The 9,783-nt window shown below is 43.8% G+C and overlaps 1 non-coding gene across 1 annotated transcript; it reads left to right on the top strand.

The window, feature by feature from the left end:
* Positions 1-790: 790 nt before the first annotated feature.
* LOC138441915 (small nucleolar RNA SNORA20) lies at positions 791-909 on the top strand. The gene has a single exon (XR_011257483.1). It is a non-coding gene; the product is annotated as a small nucleolar RNA SNORA20 (small nucleolar RNA).
* Positions 910-9,783: the final 8,874 nt, after the last annotated feature.

Genomic DNA, 9,783 nt, shown 5'->3' with positions numbered 1-9,783 from the left:
CACTATGGGAGATGATATGGAGAGTCCTTAAAAAACTAGGAATAAAACCACCATATGACCCAGCAGTCCCACTCCTAGGCATATACCCTAAGGAAACCAAAATTGAAAAAGAGACATGTATCCCATTGTTCATTGCAGCACTATTTACAATAGCTAGAACATGAAGCAACCTAGATGTCCACTGACAGATGAATGGATAAAGAAGTTGTGGCGCATATACACAATGGAAAATTATTCAGCTATAAAAATGAACGCATTTGAGTCAATTCTGATGAGGTGGATGAACCTGGAACCTATTATACAGAGTGAAGTAAGTCAGGAAAAGAAAGGTAAATATCATATTCTAATGCATATATATGGAATCTAGAAAAATGATACTGAAGAATTTATTTACAGGGCAGCAGTGGAGAAACAGACATAGAGAACAGACATATGGAGATGGAGAGAGGGGAGGAGAGGATGAGATGCATGGAAAGAGTAACATGGAAACTCATATTAGCATGTGTAAAATAGATAGCCAATGGGAATTTGCTGTATGGCTCAGGAGACTCAAACAGGGGCTCTGTATCAACCTAGAGGGGTGGGATGGGGAGGGACATGTGAGGGAGGTTCAAAAAAGAGGGGATATATGTATACCTATGGCTGATCCATGTTGTTGTATGGCAGAAACCAACACAAAACTGTAAAAACTTTACAACAAAAAAAAAAATTAAAAGAAGAAATTTACTTCTTCAGAAAAAAAAATTACTTTTAATTTTCTTTTTACTTCTTGCAAGTAAAAAGAAAGATGCTTCCCATTGATTTGTTGTGACAGTTTCTCCATGATATGAGCAGTTATATGCATGGGGTAAAACAATGTGCATTGAGATGGAGTAACCATTTCATCTCCTTTACATGCTCTAGATATTGCTTCCATGCCTAAACGTTCTATATAAGCAGCGTGTAATCAAGTGAATTTTTACGTGGACTTATTAGAGTATTGATGAGTCAGTTGAACTGAGGTGGATTAGCCGAGAGCCTGTTGTACAGAATGAAGTAAGTTATAAAGAGAAAAACAAATATCGTATATTAATGCACACACAGCAGGGAAAGGAGAAAGCGGGACTAACTGAGGCAGTAGCATTGACATATACACATTACTATGTGTAAAATAGATGAGTAGTGGGAAACTGCTATATATGCGGGGAGCCCAGCCTGGCACTCTGTGACCACCTAGAGGGGTGGGATGGGGAGGGGTGGGAGGGGTACTCAAGAAGGAGGGGATAGACATAGTCTTATGGCTGATTCGCATTGTTGTACAGCAGAAACCAACACAACATCGTAAAACAATTATCCTCTAATTAAAAAGTTTAAAGCAGAATTTCAAAGGAAGAAAGATGGAAGTCGTTCAGTTGTATCCAACTCTTTGCGACCCCATCGACTATACAGGCCAGGGAATTCTCCAGGCCAGCATATTGGAGTGGGTTGCCATTCCCTTCTCCAGGAAGTCTTCCCAACCTAGGGATCAAAGCCAGGTCTCCAATATTGCAGAAGGATTCTTTACCAGCTGAGCCACAAGGGAAGCCCAAGAATACTGGAGTGGGTAGCCTTTCCCTTCTCCAGCAGATCTTCCCAACCCAGGAGTTGAACTGGGTCTCCTGCATTGGAGGCAGATTCTTTACCAATTGAGCTTTCTGGGAAGCCCACAGAAAGATGAAGTTGGCCCAGTAGATAAAGTCTGGGTACCTTCTCAACAATTTTCCACTGGTTTTCCAATTCTGCCCACAAAAATGATGACCAAAGATGTTTTAGAAGGCAGTATAATGTGCTGAGCCAGTCAGAAGACTGGGAGGATAATGGTCAGCCAGTTCAGACATGTCCAGGATGATACTTCATCTAATTCCCACTTGAATCAGCTGCACCCACTGCAAGAAAGGCTGGAGAATGTATTCTAGCTGCATCCCTGAGAAGAAGAGGGGATGGATTTTGGTCAATGCTCAGCAGTCATTGCTGGAATGATTTAATGTGTGGTAAGATCACTTAATAAAGTTTCTGTGAGATGCTAAGGTGTTCAATAAATGTGTTCTCCCCACTGAACATTTAGCCAAAAAACTAGGCCTCAGGGCTTTCACATCAGCTGTTCCCTCTGCCTGGAATTCCCTTGTCTCAGGGAACCCACAAGCTCACTCCATCACTTTGTTCAGGTCTCTGATATAATACTGCAATGGAGTGGGACCCTATGGTCCTTCCCACCTTGTCCTCCTCCTGCCTTTTGTGAAAAAACTTTACCCACAGAGTAAGTTTAATCAGGGAAGCAAGAAAATGCAGAAACAAGGACAAGCAATCAAACAGGACTAAACAGCAATAGTTCAGTCAGTAACCAAAGTCAAGGCCCCTTAGTTCCTTCTCAAGGGCTACAGATAATATCCCGAGCCACGTTCTGTGGGCTGTCTGGTAGATACTGAAACCACCCGCCCCTCCAGGTGGAAGAAATTAACTACATGATGACCAGACTTTAGCCATGACATAAGCTTCCACAGTTCAAGAACTGGCCTCAAGGAAATGGGGACAAACTGACCCTGGAACTGAAGATTAACTCTACTTAAAACAATAAGATGGGGGAATTCCTTAGCGGTCCAGTGGTTAGGGTGCTGTGCTTTCACTCCTGAGGCCCCAAGTTCAATCACTGGTCAGGGAACTAAGATCGCACAAGCTGTGAGGCAGGAAAAAAAAAAATCAAGATGACATTGGTCACACTGCATGACCAATTTCGAGATGATTGTCAGAGCTGACTGTGCTTTTTCTGCATGTATTCCCCTCCCTCCATCTATAAAAGCTCTTGCCCGCTGATTGTCAGTGGCCATGCCCAGGGTAGGGGGCATGTGAGAGGGGGAAAGCGGGGCTCAGGTGGAAAGTGGTAGAGTGCGGAAGGGGGAGGTCAGCCTTTGGACCCACCTCCCCGACACACTTCAGTTGCCAGCATCCCAGATAAAGCAAACTTTCCCTTCCACTGACTTTGCCCCTTTACGCACTTGTGAGCAGTGATCAGCCAGACCCCCACTTTCATTAACAATATCACTCACTCAGAGAGGTCATTTCTGTACCTGACCTGAAAAACAGCGTCTTTTAATTTAATGGCTACAGCCACCATCCACAGTGATTTTGGAGCCCAAGAAAATAAAATCTGTCACTGTTTCCAATTTTTTCCCTTCTATTTGCCATGAAGTGATGGGACCGGATGCCATTATCTCAGTTTTTCGAACATTGACTTTTAAGCCAGCTTTTTCACTCTCCTGTTTTACCCTCATCAAGAGGCTGTTTAGTCAAGCCATGGTTTTTCCAGTAGTCATGTATGGATTGATGTGAGAGTTGAACTATAAAGAAGGCTCAGTGCTGATGAATTGATGCTTTCAAACTGTGGTGCTGGAGAAGACTCCAGAGTCCCTTGGACTGCAAGGAGATCAAACCCGTCAACCCTAAAGGAAATCAGTCCTGGATATTCATTGGAAGGACTGATGCTGCAGCTAAAGCTCCAATGCTTTGACCACCTGATGTGAAGAGCCAACTCATTGGAAAAGGTCCTGATCCTGGGGAAAACTGGGGGCAAGAGGAGAAGCGGGTAACAGAGGATGAGATGGTTGGATGGCACCACGGACTCAATGGACATGAGTCTGAGCAAACTCCAGGAGATCGTGAAGGACAGGAAAGCCTGGCATGCTGCAGTCCATGGGGTTGCAAAGAATTGGACATGACTTAGCAGCTGAACAACAACCACATTGGCTGTTACTTAGGAGAACACTGACTAGTATGCCAGGAGACAATAAAACCCAATGATGCCATTCTTATTGGTTAGCCTCCAACAGATCAGAACAAGGTGGAAAACAGCAGAGAGGGGAACAGGATGGCAAATGGAGTTTTACCATTTTTTAAACGAGTATTTTATTGCCAGAGCACCATCAGTTACTTTCTGCATCCCTGTGATTCGGGTCATTTTTCTCAGCAGTGTGCTTGACCTGATTTTTTTTCTTCGCTGGCTACCAAAGGGAACAGATACAAAAGGGAACATACAAGGAATCCCCAGGAAATCATTTTTATTGGAGTGTAGTTTGCTCTGCAATGTTGTGTTAGTTTCTGCTGCACAACAAAGTGAAGCCACAAGTGTATATATATTCTCTCTTCCTTGGAGTTCCTTCCTATTTAGGTCACCACAGAGCATTGAGTAGCGTGCCCTGTGCTATACAGGAGGTTCTCATTAGTTATCTATTTTATATATGGCAGTGTATATATATCAATCCCAATCTCCCAATCCATCCCACCCCCCCCAATAAATCTTGAGAACTGTACCATATACACATTCACATCTATAGTTATGTCTCTGGTTAAGCCAGCTCTCCCAAAGGAAGAGGGTCATTACTCTGTTTCTGATATCCCAATCATGTTTCCCTCGGCCGAAAGAGCAGGCAGCTGGCCAAACATATCATGCCCTCCAGAACGGTGGAAGTCACTAAGTCCCATAGCTGAAACTGCACACACAGAGCTGCTGGGAACTACCACACTCCGACACCATCCACCGCCCACACGGCGAATGTCTTTGCCAGCCACCCAGGCGGGAGAACTGCAGCTTATAAATCCCGAGCAAAGTCCGATCTCTCGGTAAAGTGAGGGGGAGGCAATCAGGAGAGAGGAACGCAAGAAACCAAAATGCAAGATGAAAAGCCCCCATCCCTTACTCGTGTGAGCCAATCATTTAACCAAGAAAGGACACAGTGACAGCAATTAAACTCCAAAATCGAATCTGCGGTCAGACCCCCAGCTTTGGCACATCCTATCTTAATGATTTATATATATATATATGTGTGTGTGTGGTATAATTAATTATATTGGATATAGTTGATTTACAATGGTGTGTTGGTTTCTGCTGTGTAACAAAGTGAATCCTAAGTTGCTGTTTTAGTTTTCTAGGTCAGCCAGGATGAACCACAATTGGCCCTCAGCATATGTGGGTTCTAGGGATTCCAACCAATCCTCAGATTTGGGGACCCATGAATTAATAAATCCAACTGTAAGGGATTTGAACATCCCTGAGTTTTGGTACCCGTCGGGGGGCTGAAAAGAATGTCCCACAGATACTGAGGGAAGACTGGGACGTTTAAGCAATCAGACTGTTCACTCGTGGTGCTGGACACTAAAAGTCCAAACTCAAGCCGGCAACAGCATTGGTCCTTCTGAGAGCTGTGGGGGAAGAGTCCGCTCCAGCCTCTCTCCTTGGCGTCTAGATGGCTGTCTTCATGCTCACGTGGCATTCTCCCTGTAGGCATGGCTGTGGCTGTGTTTCCCATTTTTTTACAAGGACATCAGTCATATTGGATTAGAGTCCACTGTAATGACCTCATTTTAACCAGTTACATCTGTAATGACCTTATTTCCAAATAAGGTCAGATTCCCGTGTTCTGGGAGATAGGGCTTCAAGGTAAGAATTTCAAGTATGCTATGGACTGAATGTATTCCTCCAAAAGTCATATGTTGAAATCCTAATCCCAATGTGATGGTATTGGGGGTAGGGGATCTTTGGGTGGCAATCAGGTTATCAGGGTGGAGCCTTCTAGAATGGGATTCAGATCCATGTCCTTTTTTTGTTTTAGATTTATTTATTTATTGGCTGTGTTGGGTGTTCATTGCTACATGTTAGCTTTCTTCAGTTCGGCAAGCAAGGGCCACTATTCACAGCCATGCGCGGTTTCTCGTTGCAGAGGCTTCTCTTGCTGCGGCGTGTGGGCTCTAGGGTGCGCAGGCTTCCGTAGTTGTAGCACAATGGGCTCAGTAGTTGCAGCTTCCAAGCTCTAGAGTGCTGGCTCAGTAGTTGTGGTACATGGGCTTAGTTGCTCTGCAACATGTGGGATCTTAGTTCCTGGGCCACAGGTTGAACCAGTGTCCCTTGCATTGCAAGGTGGATTCTTAACCACTGCACCACCAGGGAAGTCCTGATTCATGTCCTTTTAAGAAGAGACCCTAGAGGGCTCCCTCATCCCTTCAGCCACCTGAGAACACAAGGAGAAGTTGGCCATCTAGGGAGCAGGCCCTCAACAGTTACTGAATCTATAAGTGCCTTGATCTTGAACTTCCCAACCTCCACAACTGGGAGAAAGAAATTCTGTTGTCTTTAAGCCATCCAGACTATCATATTCTGTTATAGCAGCCTGAAGGGTCTAAGACTGCGGGGAAAAATTATTCAATCCATAACAGTTACTGTGAAGCCTTATAAAATTAAGAATCTTGAAATGGATAATCATGATGAAGGCATTATGAAATAAGAAAGCACTTTATGGGGCTTGCCCGGCAGCTCAGTGGTAAAGAATTTGCCTGCCAATTCAGGAGACACGGGTTCCATCCCTGATCCGGGAAGATCCCACATGCCCCAGAGCAACTAAGCCTGTTGGCCGCAACTATCTAGCCTGTACTCTAGAACCCAGAAGTCTCAACTACTGAAGCGCACACACCTAGAGCCCATATTCTGCAACAAGAGTTGTCACTGCGATGAGAAGCCTGCACACCACAACTAGAGAGTAACCCCAGCTTGTCTCAACTAGAGAGAAAGTCCATGCACAGCAATGAAGACCCAGCACAGCCAAAAATAAACAAATAAATAAATACAATTATTTTTTAAAAGACATCACTTTACTGTCCCCCACAAAGTGGGTCCTTAAAAAAGGTCGGTCTGGCAAAAGATATGCTGAAGACCTCCAGGTGGAGTCTGATGGAGAAAACCCTGACAATATATTGAGTCCCTACCACATAACACAGAACACACTGTAATCAATGTTATGGAGATAAAAATTGCCTACAATACAGTGCATCCATCTGACGTTTACAGTTTGATGAGTTTTTACTAGCGTACACCACATGTAACCACCACCAACACCATCAACATTCAGAACATTTCCATCGTCCCAAAGTTCCCTCTTGCCCCTTTATTATCAACACCCCACCCTGCCTCCAAGTCATCACCGATCTGTTCTCTGTTACTATAGAGTAAACTCATCTATTCTATAATTTTACACAAATGAACTCCTCTTTTGTGTCCGGCTCCTTTCATGAAACATAATGCTTTTGAGATTCATCCACATTGCTCTGTTTACCAGTTTCTGTTCCTTTGTATCATTTTCCATTGTATGGCTGGACCACAGTTTGTCTGCTCACCTGTTGATAGGCATTTGGCTAGCTGCTAGTGTTTGCCTATTACAAACAGAGCTGCTGTGAACAATCACTTACAAGCTCTGGTGTGGACATGTGTTTTCATTTATCCTGGGTAAGGATTCAGTTTCGGAAATACCATCTGGTGAGCATACATTTAACTCCATAAAAAAGCTTTTACCATACTGCTTTCCACCAGCAGTGGGCACGACACTCCCCAGCCTTGCCAGCAATTGGCATCATCCATCCTTTGGACGATAGTCATTCTGGTGAGCGTAGTCAAATCTTGCTGGGATTCGCATTTGCATTTCCCTAATGTTCAGTGATGCCATACAAATAGACACGTGTGTGTCTCTGCATTCGTGTTCCATCATATCTGACTCTGTGACCCTGTGGACTGTAGCCCACCAGGCTCCCCCGTCCCTGGGACTCTCCAGGCAAGAACACTGGAGTGGGTTGCCATTTCCTTCTCCAATGCAGGAAAGTGAAAAGTGAAAGTGAAGTCGCTCAGTCGTATCCGACTCTCACTCTGCATCCATCCCTATTGTTGTTGCTCAGTTGCTAAGCCATGGCCAACTCTTTGTGACCCCATGGACTACAGCACACCAGGCTTCCCTGTCCTTCACTATTTCCCAAAGTTTGTTCAAACTCACGTGCATTGAGTTGGTGATTAAACGTGGTCCACTGGAGAAGGGAATGGCAAACCAGTATTCTTGCCTCAAGAACCCCATGAACATTTGAAAAGGCAAAAAGATACGACACCGGAAGATGAGCCCCCCAGGTGGGTAGATGTCCAGTATGCCACTGGGGAAGAGCTGAGAAATAGCTCCAGAAAGAATGAAGAGGCTGGGCAAAAGCAGAAACAACGCCCAGTGGTGGGTGCGTCTGGTGGTGAAAGTAAAGTCCGATGCTATAAAGAACAATATTGCATGGGAACCTGGAATATTAGGTCCATGAATCAAGGTAAACTGGATGTGATCAGGCAAAAGATGGCAAGAGTGAATACTGACATTTTAGGAATCAGTTGAACTAAAATGGACAGAAAGGGAAAGTTTAATTCAGATGACCATTATACCTACTACTGTGGTCAAGAATCCCTCAGAAGAAATGGAGTAGCCCACATAGTCAACAAAAGAATTCGAAATGCAGTACTTGGGTGCAGTCCCACAAATGACGGAATGATCTTGGTTTGTTTCCAAGGCAAACCATTCAGCATCATAGCAATCCAAGTCTGTTCCCCAATCACTAATGCTAAAGAAGCTGAAGTTGAACAATTCTATGCGGACCTACAGGACCTGCTAGAATTAACACCAAAAAAGATTCTACCCCTTCATTCCTGTTCAAATATTTATTGACAACCTGCCACGTGCTGGTAGAATACATGGCACTGTGGTTGGCTATGTGAGAGGCAGATCTGTGTCTGCTTCTTTCTGACATGTGCTCTTGGGCAAAGTATTTAATCTCTCTAAGTCTCAGTTTTCTCATCTGTAAATTGGGAATGACCATGGGACTTGAATAATAGGGCTGGTGTGAGAAAATTAGATAATAAACACAGAAGACTAGAACACAGTAATCACTCCCTGTGGTTGGTGATTATTTTCTTACATGCAGTATGTTGGGAATAAAATAAAAATAATCCCCTTTCCATGGTGCTTTCCTATCAATGGACAAGTGTACATTAAACCAAAAAATCTTTTAGTCCCAATTACAAAGGAGAGTTAAGGCTTTAAAATAGTTTGAGTGAGATACACTTCCACATCTAATCAATTGTGTCTGGAATTTAGGAGGAAAGAGCAATCACATTGCACCAACATGGCTTCCTGAACCATTCCTTTGGATGGGAGAATGATTCCCAAAGAGAGGGCTGGAGGTTAGTGGATTGTGGACAAGTAGATACTCCAAAAGATATCCACTATGATATCCAATTTCTCAACATTTCATTTCTGACATTAACCCTAACCCAGAGAGATAATTGGAAAAATGTTCAGAACAAGCTTGTATCAGTTACCTATTTCTATGATAATATTGTGTAACAAATAAGCACAAAATATCAGTGGCATCAGTTCAGTCGTTCAGCCGTGTCTGACTCTTTGCGACCCCACGGACTGCAGCATGCCAGGCTTCCCTGTCCATCGCCAAACCCTGGAGCTTGCTCAAACTCATGCTCATAAAGTCAGTGGTGCCATCCAACCATCCCATCCTCTGTCATCCCCTTCTCCTCCTGCCTTCAATCTTTCCCACCATCAGGGTCTTTTCCAATGAGTCAGTTCTTCACATCGGCTGGCCAAAGTATTGGAGCTTCACCTTCAACATTAGTCCTTCCAATGAATATTCAAGACTGATTTCCTTTAGGATTGACTGGTTTGCTCTCCTTGCAGTCTAAGGGACTCTCAAGAGTCTTCTCCAACACCACAGTTCAAAAGCATCAATTCTTTGGTGCTCAGCTTGCTTTATAGTCCAACTTTCATATCCATTTATGACTATTGGAAAAACCATAGCTTTGACTAGATAGACCTTTGTTGGCAAAGTAATATCTCTGCTTTTTAATATCCTGTCTAGGTTTGTCGTAGTTTTTCTTCCAAGGAACAAGCTCCTTTTAATTTTATGGCTACA

This window comes from Ovis canadensis, chromosome 5 (genome assembly GCF_042477335.2).
Source record: "Ovis canadensis isolate MfBH-ARS-UI-01 breed Bighorn chromosome 5, ARS-UI_OviCan_v2, whole genome shotgun sequence".
In the NCBI taxonomy this organism is placed as follows: domain Eukaryota; kingdom Metazoa; phylum Chordata; class Mammalia; order Artiodactyla; family Bovidae; genus Ovis; species Ovis canadensis.
Note: the sequence above shows the minus strand (reverse complement) of the source record. Positions and strands in the feature narration are given on the sequence as shown.